Below are 13,488 nucleotides of genomic sequence, written 5' to 3'. Positions count from 1 at the left end.
GTGTTCTGGAACTGAGAGCAGTGCTGTTAGTGTTGCAGGCCTTTCATTCGGCTCTCCCTTCCGGGACAATTGCAGTTCAGTCAGAAAGTATGTCAGTGGTCTGGTATATCAACAAGCAAGGAGGAGCCAAGTCCTACCTCCTATGTCTAGAAGCCATGAGAATTTGGCAGTGGGTGGTAGCTTCCAACTGCTTTCTGATAGCAACGCATATCCCAGGGAGCTCCAACGTAATTGCAGACAAACTGAGCAGATGCATTCTCCTGCCTCACGAGTGGTCCCTCAATCCTGAGGTGGCGACAGAAATCTTCAGCCACTGGGACCAGCCTTGCTGTGATCTTTTCACCTCCCCATTGAACAACAAGTGCAGCAGCTATTTTGCCCTGCTTTCCCCGGAGGGGGAGTCCCCGAGGGACACTCTAATCCATGATTGGCCCACTGGACTTCTTTAGTTATCCTCCCATTCCCCTGATTCCACAATTTCTAAAGAAAGCTCTTCAGTTGAGATGCAAGGTGATCCTTATAGCTCAGTTCTGGCCTCGACAAGTTTGGTTTCCCTTCCTTCGGCCTCACCTAGTATACCCACCATGGATTCTGCACTCTCTACCAGATCTGATTATGCACCCCAAGGGATGAGTCACCCAAATCTGCCCAGTCTCAGTTTGGTTTCTCCACTTCCATTAGTCGCCAGGCAAGCTAATCTCTCCTCGCCTGTTCAAGACATCATTCTGGCCTCTCATAAACCATCCACCAGAAGACTATATTAAGATAATTGGAAAAGGTTCTCCATCTGGTCCAAGGATAACATGTTAGATCTGTATTCGGCTTCAGTAACTGCAGTGCTTCAATACTTGGCTAAGTTTTTTAATAATGGAACCTCTGCCTCTATCATACAAGTGTACCTAGCGGCAATTTCTAATTTCCACAATGGTGTAGATGGCACCCCCTCTTATTTCTTTATGCCTATGCAAGGCCTTCCTCAAGGGGACCTCGCATATCAGGTCTCCTGTCAGACAGCCCATGGAACCTCACTTTACAGTCTTTGACTCAAAAACCTTTTGAACCTACTGCGAAGTGTGACCTAAAGTTTTTGTCTTGGAAATCTTTGTTCTTGGTAGCCATCATGTCTGCCAAAAGGGTCTTGGAGCTTCAGGCATTGTGTATCAAGAGGCCGTATCTGGTCTTTCATAAAGACAGAGTGTCACTTCGGACGAATCCATCCTTCCTCCCCAAAGTTGTTTCTGAATTCTCCATAAACCAGATCATTGACCTACCAGTGTTCTTTCAGAATTTTGCCAATAGAGGAGAGTACTGCCTTCACTCCTTGGATGTACATAGGCAACTGAGATTTTACCTAGACAGGACCAAACCTATCCATAAATCTGAGCAGCTTTTCATCTCTTTTTCTGGGCCCAGAATGGGAGATTCTGTTTCCAAGGTTAGATTATCAAAATGGCTAAGGGACTGCTTACTTTTCATCTATTCCCTCTGTCACAAACCTATGCCAATAGTTAAAGCTCACTCCATTAGATTTATGGCAACATCTGTAGCTTTCTGTTCCAGGGCTTCCATGGATGACATCTGCACAGCAGCTACTTGGGCTAAGCCTCATACCTTTATCAATCATTACAAATTGGACTTGATCTCCAGAGGGAGAGCTGCCTTCGGCTCAGTGGTACTCAGGAATGTTCTTTCATAATGGCCCCCCCATGAACCTCAAGGTAGGCTGGGATTCTGTCCCATCAGTGATGAATGTAAAGAAGATTAACAACATCAGATAAAGAAGTTATGTCTTACCATAATGTTTCATCTGTGTTGTTCATCTTCTTTCATTCATCACTTCCCGCCCCCCATCCCCCTCCAAAGGCTTCTGGGGGATGCTTTGGGTCCAAGTAGTGTCCTAGGGTATTTGCGCAGAAATGGCCTCTGCTTTACTTCTCTTTCTCTAGCAAACTCTATCTGTGGTAACAGGGAGAAGGGCATTCTGGGTAGAAACTTAGCTCAAGAGTTTTTTGGCTGGTGTGAGCTTGGTAAAAAGGCCTACTCTGATCCGAGGGCTCGGAACCGAACCCATCAGTGATGAATGAAAGAAGATGAACAACACAGATGGAACGTTATGGTAAGACATAACTTCTTTTTCCATCAGCCATAATTCAGATAACACAGAATTGCAAACCTCACTTGAGTTTTTGGCTAAATTTAGCTTTTGTATGGATGTTAAATCTATTTGATGTTCATCGTGCATACAGCTGCAGTCATAACAGATGGGTTTTCCTGCCGTCAGGCGGGTCCTCGGTCGGCCGAATTCCAAAGTCTAGGTCCGGCGTCGGTTGTCGTCGCTTCTTCCCTGACGTCAGTGCGACAGGGGTATAAAAGAACCAGCCGACGCCATTTTCTTCAGTCTTTCTTGCCGCGCGGTGCCCGAAGCAGAAGCAGTTCGCAAGTGCGGTCGGCCAGCTCCTGAGATTACGAATATTTTTCAACCGAAGACTTCTTGAAAGCTAAGTACCCGTTGAAACTTTTCTTGCCTCAGACCGATGTCAGACAAAGTTAATAATTGCATTTCATGTGGGAAGCAAATACCGCATAAGGATTTCCATTCCCTCTGTATACCTTGCTTAGGCCCAGACCACGGCGTCTCAGCCTGTCATTTTGCAGCTACATTCAACAGACGCACTCAGGAATTAAGTGTCGGGCAGAGTTCGCCCAACACTATTTTGGCAAAAAGTTTAATTACAACATGTCGTCGGATACTCCGACTCCAATTTTGAGTAAATGACGTAAAGATAAGGACCGACATGCAAGGTCCGCGACTTCTACTGACACCACGCTAAAGCCGACTACATGTGCTCTGGTTCTCAGCGAGGCGCCTACGCAGCCCCTGACTACCGATGACACTTCATTAGCAGTGTCTTCTGTGCCCGAGGTCGCAGGCTCTTCGGCCCACACCCCGACTACAGATACCGAAGTCACACTTGGTGGGGAAACTCAGAGTTCAGACAGGCCTGCCACATCTCAAGGGATCTTCAGGCCTTCTTCTTCCTTTTCCATTAAGGCTTACACTAAATCTAAAGCAGCCATGCATTCTAAAAGACAAGCTCCACAGGGCCCCTCTCAAGGCCCCATGCCTAAAAAGCAGATGCTCAAAATGGCTGAGGATTTGGTTACACTTATCAGGGGTTCTCAACCCCCCTCGGGCAAAAGGCCCAGAGTGGAGGAAGAATACCCTTCCTCGGACCAGGCCTCCATTACTTCAGAACATTCTGAGGACCAGGAACATTCTTACTCCCCTTCAAGATTCTGATGCAGAGGAGTCCATTCCCTCTGTCTCCCCCCCTGAGAATTACTCTTTTGGGGAAACCTTGCATACCTTGAGGGAACACTTCCACTGGGAAGGCCAAGAGTACTCAGACTCCAAGAAAAGGCTCAGGGATTTCCTCTTGCTCCCTCAGCACAGGCCTCTGGCTATACCTCCTGTCTTAGACATACTAGATGATGTGTATTCAGAGGCCAGCCTTAACCCAGATTCTTTACCTCCAGCTCCAGTCAAGCCTGACAAGTATTACCGGGTTCCTGATTCACACCAATTCCTATACAAAAGCCATGCGGCTGACCCAGAAACTATTTCACAGGGTCCCAAGGGAATTAAGGCCTCCACTGCCAAAAATCCATTACCTTCAGAGAGAGATTCCAGAGCTTTAGAAAGGTGGGGGAAAAAGGTATACACCTCGGCCACTTTAACCATGAGGGCATTAAACTGTCAGTTCCATATGTTAAAGTATCAACAGTTTTTGTTATCTCAGTTGAAAAGCAAAATGTCACAACCTGAACAACCAGACTTGAAGGAGTTACAGGATTTGTTGCATATTGTAGAGCAAGTGGGTAAACATACCTTGCAATGTGGTTTTGATGCTTTAGAGGCCTCTTGTAGAGCTGCTGTTACAGGATCAGTTATACGTAGGACATGCTTGGCTCAAAGAGCAAACCTTACCAGATCATGTCAAAGCTAAATTACTAGATGCACCTCTTCAAAAAGATGTATTGTTTGGTGTTAAAGCTGAGGGAGGTGTTAAAGAAAATGGAGGAAAAGGCAAAATCAATGCAAACAGTGAAAGATTTCCTACAGGTGCAACCGCCACGTTTCAGTAGAAATTGGCCTTCCAAAAAATTGGTCCTTTCCAGCCACGGACAGACCTCAAAGAGGTAGATACAGGCGCCCGAGAGGTAGAGGGCAATCTCAAGGATCATTTAGAGGCAGACAATGGCAAACACCTACACCAAGAGGGGGTGAGGATAGTTCACAGCCATTCAGAAAGTAGACCCACTGACTTTCCCCTTTGCATGCCAAGCAAGGCTCAAATGGCAGCACCTTTAGGCGGAAAACTGGCATTATTTAAAAAAAATTGGCATATTGTCACAAAAGACAAATGGATCCTGGACATTATAGACAGAGGCGACAGATTCCATTTTCACACCCTTCCAAAAATGAGAGGCATGCCAAACCTGCCACACAATCAAAGGGCAGAGGCACAAAAACAAATTTCAGATCTCATGGACATGAAAGCTATTCAAGAGGTACCTGCACAAGAACAGGGTCAAGGTTTTTATTCCAGACTATTCCTGGTACCAAGGAAGGGCAAAGATTGGAGACCTATTTTGGACCTATCCATCCTAAACACATATTTACTTGTACCAAAGTTCAAGATGCTCACATTACAGCAGCTTCTTCCCATGCTGGGTAAGGAGTCTTGGCTGGTAACATTGGACCTCAAGGAGGCATACCTGCATGTCCCAATCAGACAAGATTGCAGAAGATACCTCAGATTTCTTGCAGGTTCATCCCATTATCAATTCTCTGCATTGCCCTTTGGCTTATCTACTGCGCCCAGAGTGTTCACGAAATGCCTGGCATCAGTAATTGCCTTCTGCAGACTTCAAGGGATACAAATATACCCATATCTGGACGACTGCCTGATCCAAGTGGACAGCAAACACACTCTTCTGAAACACCTGGCGTTTATAAAAATGTTGTTGAAATCTCTGGGATACACAGTCAACAAAAAGAAGTCAAGTCTAATACCCTCTCAAACAATATTTTTACTAGGTGCCAGCTTGGATACAAACACCCAGATGGCCTACCTCACGCCAGAGAAACAAGGGCAATTGACTCAATACTTCAGAAAACTGGCAACCTTCACCAGGCTGACTGCAAGGAAAATCCTGCAGGCTCTGGGATTCATGGCATCTTGCATCCTGCTAATCCCATGTGCAAAGCTGCATATGAGGAAACTTCAATGGTACCTAAAAAACTTATGGTCTCAACACAGCCACAGTTTGGAAGCAATCATACCACTGATTCCATGTCTTCAAAAGGAATTTCTGTGGTGGGCTCAAGCATGCCAAAGAAACATAGGTCTCCCATTCTGCAAGCCTCAAGCAAATCAAGTCATCACAACAGACGCCTCGGACTACGCCTGGGGGGCGCACATGACAGATCGGTGCATTCAGGGCAAATGGTCACAAAAAGAAAAGCACCTACACATCGATCAAAAGGAAATGCTAGCAGTAATAAATGCTATTATGGCTTTCAAAGACCTACTGCATCCAGGACAGCTATTGATAAGAACAGACAACACCACAGTGATGTGGTACATAAACAAACAGGGAGGAACTCATTCATATCCCCTGTGCAGACTAGCCATGTCCCTTTGGAACACGGCTCTGGAATTGCAAATCCAACTTCAAGCACAATTCCTGCCAGGAAAGGAAAACACACTGACAGACAACCTGAGCAGAAATATGACAGATCCACACGAATGGAAGTTGCATCCTCAAGTTTTTACAATGATAATTCAAGCATGAGGAAGGCCAGACATAGATCTCTTTGCCACCCACAGAAATTACCAGTTGACAAAATTCTGCTCAAGGACCTTTCATCCACAGGCCTGGAAAGTGGATGCACTCTCTTTCAGTTGGACAACAATGACGGTTTATGCCTTTCCACCTCTTCCACTGCTGGCAAAAGTTCTATTAAAAGCCAGAGCAGACAGACCAAAGATGATTCTCATTGCTCCAGACTGGCCAAGACAACACTGGTACCCACTCCTGAGGAGCCTGCGCATTCCCCACCATGGATCCTGCCTCTAATGCCTCTTCTACTGACTCAGCACAACTTCAAAACTCTTCACAGTCAGCTGAAAACACTCAATCTAGCCGCATGGAGGATTCCTTAAATTTACAGCAGACCCTACTCTCCAAGGAGGTGCAGGATGTCATTTTGGAGGCCAGAAGGCCTTCTACTAGAAAAGCCTACTCCGCAAAATGGAAACGGTTTTGTGTCTGGAATCAGAAAAAGGGTCAGAATCCAGGAATACTGAATTTACCTCAAATAGTACAGTACCTAGCTGAGCTGCTAAGCAGTGGACTTTCATTCTCCATCAAAATCCATGTCTCAGCCATTTCTGCCGAGTACAACACTGATCCTCCTTTATTCTCTCACCCTCTCTTAATTCCTCAGAGGGGCTAAGAATATAAAACCCCCAAGGAAGCAACCAGTACCTGCTTGGGACCTCAATTTCATTCTAGAAAAACTAACCCTGACCCCTTTTGAGCCAGCTGCTTCAACAGATCTGCAATATTTCTCATGGAAAACAGCCTTCCTTCTAGCTATCACCTCAGCACGCAGGGTTTCGGAACTACAAGCCCTCATGGCTGTGCAGCCTTTCATCATTTTCCATCAGGACAGAGTTTCCCTACAAACCAATCCTTCATTTATGCCAAAGTAGTATCCAGGGTAGCCTTGAATCAGGCTATCCACTTACCTACCGTTTACCCTAATCCACAAAACAAAGGGGAGAGGCTATTACATTCATTGGACATTCACAGGCAACTCCGTTATTATTTGGACAGAACAAAGACTTTCAGAAAATCAGAGCGACTCTTTGTGTCCTATGCTACAGGTGCTCAAGGGAAGCCTGTTTCCAAACAGACAATCTCAAAATGGATAGCCCACTGCATACGTTTTTGTTACTCTTTTCATGGTAAAACTGTACCTACAGGCATCAGATCTCACTCCACAAGGGCCACAGCTACCTCTGCAGCTTTCCTCAGGGGGGTTCCTACCAAAGATATTTTGGAAGCAGCCACTTGGAGTTCTGTACATACTTTCTCCAAGCACTATCACCTACCATTATACTCCAAAACTAGAGCGGGCTTTGCCACTGCAGTCTTGCAGGGCATCCTGGCTCCACCTTTTTCCACTTAGTGCCTACCACCCCTTTATTAGCTTTGGGATTCTACCCATCTGTTATGACTGCAGCTGTATGCACGATGAACATAGTACAGTTTTGTACCTACCATAAATGTAGATGTTCGAGTGCTAATACAGCTGCAGTCCAGGTTTCCCTCCCTCCTTCCCTCTTGGGACAGGCCTTATGGCTAACACCTCCTCATACAACCTCATTGGGGTATTCTTTTATGGTGTATTTGCTTGCAACTACTGTTTTTTGATTATATTGCATTTGCTTTATTACATAAATTTATGTTTTGCCTTCCTTCTGGGGGCACCTGACATCTGGGGCAAGAAAAACTGAAGAAAATGGCGTCGGCTGGTTCTTTTATACCCCTGTCGCACTGACGTCAGGGAAGAAGCGACGACAACCGATGCCGGACCTAGACTTTGGAATTCGGCCGACCGAGGACCCGCCTGACGGCAGGAAAACCCATCTGTTATGACTGCAGCTGTGTTAGCACTCGAACATCTACATTTATGGTAGGTACAAAACTGTACTTTCCACCCTCCCCAGAACCAATTATGACCAAAGACACTTCCCCTCTTGAGCGGGAAGGGGCATTTTGAAGGGTTAGATATTCCAAGATCAATAGAATTGGACAAAGGCCAACCTTGATATCAGTATCCTAGAGGTAAGAGCAGGAATTTCAGGACCTCTTACTTCCAGGCATTAAAGAGTGTACCTGCTTTAAATCAATAACGATCCATTATTCAGCATTCTGTAATACTAGAGGAGCATTACTGAGAAGCTGTCTGTGCAACTAATGCATTCATTGCAGAACAGACAGTACATGTCCTTACACTGTGGTTGTGAATGAGTTTATCCTTATTACGTTGAATGTTTCTCATTTTTCCTTCAGTGCCAGTTTATAGAGAATACATTATAGGAATTTAATAAAAATGTAACCAACAAATTTTCCTCAGTGTACTTTTGACATTCAAGGCTGCTTTAGTCTTCCACACCCCCATTTGTAGGTATAATAATCTGTGTTTGCCACTTAACGAGCAGTGTGTTGTTTTGTATAGCGAGGCTCCCTCTATTTGGTGGTGGTGTGAGTGCATCAACTGCTCCTAGAGACATCTGACAGGACTGCTGAGGAAAATCAGGCCAGGGGACTAATGTTTACCTCCAGCTTTCTTTAATTATTTTTTTAAATTTTCTACAGCATGGTCCTATTCATATGTCTCCACGTATATTGTGTACACCCACAAAACTTAACTACATGTGTAAAGTTTGAGATCTGTGAATTGTGCTTCATCTGCACTTAAGGAAACATTATGGAGCCTAAATATAGCCAACAAATTGTGTCAATCACATATGTATTACTAAAACTGTTGTGCACATAGTAATGGGTGACATGGCTTAAAATGTTTCCTTTCTCTTTTTATTCACTGTATGCATCCACAAATGATTCATATTTCCTTTTAAAGCTATTTAGTGATTAACTTTTTTTCTTGCTGCAAAATGCATTTACCATACAGGAGGTAAGTGTTACATAAAGCTTGTTTAAAGTGCAGTTTGCAGTGTACAGTCTAAACTATAGTAGTAAAAAGAGACTGAGGTATTACTTTCTGTAATGTGGTCCTCCCAACCACCTACTATTACAGGAAAGGGTACAGGGTTATCTTTGACATCAAACTGTAAGTTACCCTTGGAGTATTGCAAGTTTGTGTACACAATGTAAGCATACTTGACAGTAATGGCTGAAAAGAGTAAGGAAAGGTTAATTTTGTAGTTAGATTTCAGAGTAATCCAGATCGCTGTCAAATTGGCTGGCATAATTGGAGGCGCAGTGGTGCAAAGGTAGCATTGCCGCCTCACATCAGGATGTTCTCCAGATGTTCTTCGTGTTTCACTGTTGCAGTCATAACTGTAGGGTACTCCTGCCGGCAGGCAGCCCGAGGTCGGCCAGAATATCAAAGTCTGGGTCCGGCGTCGGCTGTTTCAGCCCGAACCCTGACGTCAGAGTGCATGGGTATAAAGCTGACAGCCGACACCATCTTCTCCAGTCTTTCTTGCCATGCGGTGCAAAGCAGTTCGCTAGTTGTTGGTTGGCGTTTTCAAGCAGGCCTCAAAGGGGAAGAGATAGACGCTCCAGAGGTCGGGCGCAGGCTCAGGCCTCTTACAGATCTAGGCAGTGGACTGCTTCTTCACCTAGAAGGGGAGAAGACAGATCTCAAACCCAAAGAAAGCAGACTCAATGACTCCCTCTGTTGGGCTTCAGGTTCTCCTTCCCTGGATGCCCCTCTCGGAGGAAAACTTTCTCTTTTTTACCAAAATTGGACTCACATTACCCAGGACAAATGGGTGTTAGACGTGATTTTGAAAGGTTACAGATTCCACTTTCACACTCTGCCAAGGCCTTCCGGCTGGCCAGATCTGCCAAAACATCAATGGACAGAGGCCTTAAATCAAGTGGACGCTTTATTAGCCTTAAGAGCCATAGAACCTGTTCCACCTCTAGAGGTGGGGAAAGGTTTTTACTCAAGACTTTTTCTGGTCCCAAGAAAACAAAAGTCCTGGAGACCTATTCTGGACCTCTCAATATTAAACACCATTTTGGAAATTCCAAAATTCAAGATGCTTACACTTCAACAACTTCTTCCAATGCTCTCACAAAATGCTTGGATGGTAACATTGGACTTAAAAGAGGCTTACTTACACGTCCCCATAAGGCAACATTGCAGAAAGTACCTCAGATTCAAGGCAGGCTCGAGACACTTCCAATTCTCTGTACTGCCATTTGGCTTATCTACTGCGCCCAGAGTTTTTACCAAATGCCTGGCTCCAGTAGTGGCTTACTGCAGACTTCAGGGGATTCAGATTTACCCCTATCTGGACGACTGTTTAATTCAGGCAGACAGCAAAGACCTTCTACTTCAACACCTACATTTTGTTCAACGTCTTCTCCTACTACTGGGATTCTCAGTAAACACAAAAAAGTCACATTTGATTCCTTCTCAACGAATGACCTTCTTGGGAGCTCTTTTGGACAGAAGTTTACAGAAGGCCTTCCTCACTCCAGAAAAACAGTTACAGCTGGCTTCAATCTTCAAGACCTTGGCAGCATTGACTCAGCTCACTGCAAGGAAATTCCTGCAGGCTCTGGGCTACATGGCCTCTTGCATCCTGTTGATTCCAAATGCGAGGCTTCACATGAAGAAACTTCATTGGTACCTAAAGAGTGTATGGTCTCAACATTGCCACAGTCTGGATACAATGATTCCACTGATTCCCTGCCTCCAGAAGGAATTCCTTTGGTGGTCCAGGGTGTGTGTTTTGAACGAAGGCAAGCCCTTTCGTCTACTTCAACCTACTCAGATCATAACCACGGACACCTCGGATTACGCATGGGGAGCTCATTTTCTAGACAAATGCCAACAGGGTTCTTGGACAAACAAACACCTTCTATGGCACATCAACTTAAAAGAAATGTTAGCAGTCCAAAATGCTCTTCTAGCCTTCCAGACTCTTTTGAAGCCAGGACCTCTGCTAATTCGAACAGACAATACCACAGTCATGTGGTACATAAACAAGCAGGGGGGCTCTCATTCTTACCCCCTTTGCAGACTTGCCATGACCTTATGGGATACAGCCCTAAATTTGAATCTGGATCTTCAGGCACAATTCATTCCAGGAAAACAAAATCTCTTAGCAGACAGCTTAAGCAAAAACATTTTGGATCCTCACGAATGGATGTTGGACCCCAACTTATTCAGCAAGATAACTGCAGTTTGGGGCTGTCCTCAGATAGATCTGTTTGCATCCCATCTCAACCATCAGTTGCCTCTCTTTTGCACCAGGTCCTTCCACAAGACAGCTTGGAAAGTGGATGCCCTGTCCTTCAGCTGGAGGAATCTTTCGGGATATGCCTTCCCCTCCTCTTCTGCCTCGGGTATTGCTAAAGATAAAGCTAGACAAACCCAGGCTGATCATTTTGATAGCTCCAAATTGGCCTAGTCAGTTTTGGTACTCTACTCTACTGCACCTTTCCTCGGCCCCTCCTTGGAGTCTTCCTCTGACCCATTCTCTACTGTCCCAGCATCAGGGTCAGGTATTTCACTCTCAAATCAAGACTCTCTGTCTAGCAGCTTGGCTCATCAAAGGCAATTGATTCCTTCTTCTCTTCCTAAACAAGTTTTGGATGTTCTTTTGGAAGCTAGGCGTCCTAGCACAAGGAAATCTTATGCTTCTAAATGGAAAAGATTTTGTATTTGGATGCAGGATCGTGGCTCTGATCCTTTAATACCTGATATCTCATCTATTTTACTTTATCTCTCAGACCTTTTGATTAAAGATCTTTCATTTTCTTCCATTAAAATTCATGCTTCTGCTATTTCAACACATTTCAATTGTGATCCTCCCATTTTTTCCCACCAGTTGGTCAGACAATTCCTGAGAGGAGCTAAGAATTTAAAACCTCCTAGAACTCCTCCTGTCCCTCCTTGGGATCTCAACTATGTCTTGGAAAACCTTACTTTGCCTCCTGTTGAGCCTGCTGCCTCTGCGGACATTAAGTTCTTATCCTGGAAGACAGCTATCTTGTTGGCCTTGACTTCTGCCAGAAGGGTGTCTGAGTTACAAGCCCTCATGGCCGTGGAACCATACCTCATTTTCCATCAGGACAGAGTTTCCTTGAGGACCAATCCTACTTTTATGCCTAAGGTTGTTTCTAGAGTGGCTCTAAATCAAACCATTCACCTTCCTACCTTTTTTCCAAAACCCCAAAATAGGGGGGAAAGGATTTTGCATTCATTGGACGTACACAGGCAACTACGTTTTTACCTGGACAAAACTAAAAGTTTCAGAAAATCAGATCAATTGCTTATTTCTTTTGCTTCCAATTCTCTTGGTAAAGCCATTTCTAATCAAACTATTTCCAAATGGATTGCTCATTGAATAAGATATTGTTACTCTCTTTATGGAAAACAGATTCCAGGTACCGTCAAGACTCATTCCACTAGAGCAGCTGCCACTTCAGCAGCCTTTCTCAGAGGAGTTCCTACCAAGGACATTCTGGAGGCTGCCACTTGGAGTTCTGTGCATACTTTTTCCAAGCACTATAACCTCCCTTTGTACTCTAAGTCTAGGGCAGGCTTTGCCTCTGCTGTCTTGCAGGGTCTTCTAGCTGCTCCTTCTACTTCATAACCTCCTCCCGTATTCTCAGCTTTGGGATTCTACCCTACAGTTATGACTGCAACAGTGAAACACGAAGAACATAGTACAGTTGTGTATACCTACCATAAATGTAGATGTTCGAGTGTCTTCACTGTTGCAGTCAGTATTTCCCTCCCTCCAGACCCCTCTTGTCTCTATTTGCTTACTGTGTTTCCTTTTCCACTACCTTTCTGGTGTATTTGTTTCCCTTGGGACACCTTTTGGTTTTAGGGGGGCTTCTGACATCAGGGGCAAGAAAGGCTGGAGAAGATGGCGTCGGCTGTCAGCTTTATACCCATGCGCTCTGACGTCAGGGTTCAGGCTGAAACAGCTGATGCCGGACCCAGACTTTGATATTCTGGCCGACCTCGGGCTGCCTGCCGGCAGGAGTACCCTACAGTTATGACTGCAACAGTGAAGACACTCGAACATCTACATTTATGGTAGGTATACACAACTGTACTTTCTATTCTTGGCTGGGGTGCATTCTGTGCAGAGTCTGCATGTCCTCCCTGCATCTGTGTGGGTTTCCACTGGGTGCTCCGGTTTCCTCCCACATTACAAAGACATGCATCTGGAGCTTTTTTCCCCAGGCCTCCTCTGAAAATTGGCTTCTTTCCAAGTCTGACTTTCCCGGTAAATTTCTTCTTCTTTCGGCTTTTCCCAGTTAGGGGTCGCCACAGCAGATCACATGTCCGCTCATGATTGGCAGTGGAGTTTTACAGTGTCGCGTTGCCAGCCCGGCGCCCAACCTTCCACAGGAGGCACACACACACACACACACCTAGGGCCAATTTTAGATTGTCCAATCCACCTACTGCATGTCTTTGGGATGTGGGAGGAAACCGGAGCACCCGGAGGAAACCCACGCGACCACAGGGAGGACATGCAGACTCCGCACAGAAGGCACCCTAGCCAAGGATCGAACCGGAGAACCTCTTGCTGTGAGGTGACAATGCTAACCACTGCACCACTGTGGCTGCCCGTTGACTTTCCCGGTAAACAGTGTTAAATAAATAAAATAAATAAAAATCACTAGTAC

The 13,488-nt window shown here is 45.2% G+C and overlaps 1 protein-coding gene across 2 annotated transcripts in view; it reads left to right on the top strand.

Annotated features, from left to right (window-relative positions):
• Nucleotides 1–13,488, top strand: part of LOC122798172 (MDM2 binding protein) — a 983,220-nt gene that overhangs the window by 643,830 nt on the left and 325,902 nt on the right. The window lies entirely within an intron of this gene.

This window comes from Protopterus annectens, chromosome 3.part1, assembly GCF_019279795.1.
Source record: "Protopterus annectens isolate FY-2018-M chromosome 3.part1, PAN1.0, whole genome shotgun sequence".
NCBI lineage: Eukaryota > Metazoa > Chordata > Ceratodontiformes > Protopteridae > Protopterus > Protopterus annectens.
The sequence above is the reverse complement of the archived record's forward strand: the minus strand, read 5'-3'. Positions and strand labels throughout refer to the sequence as shown.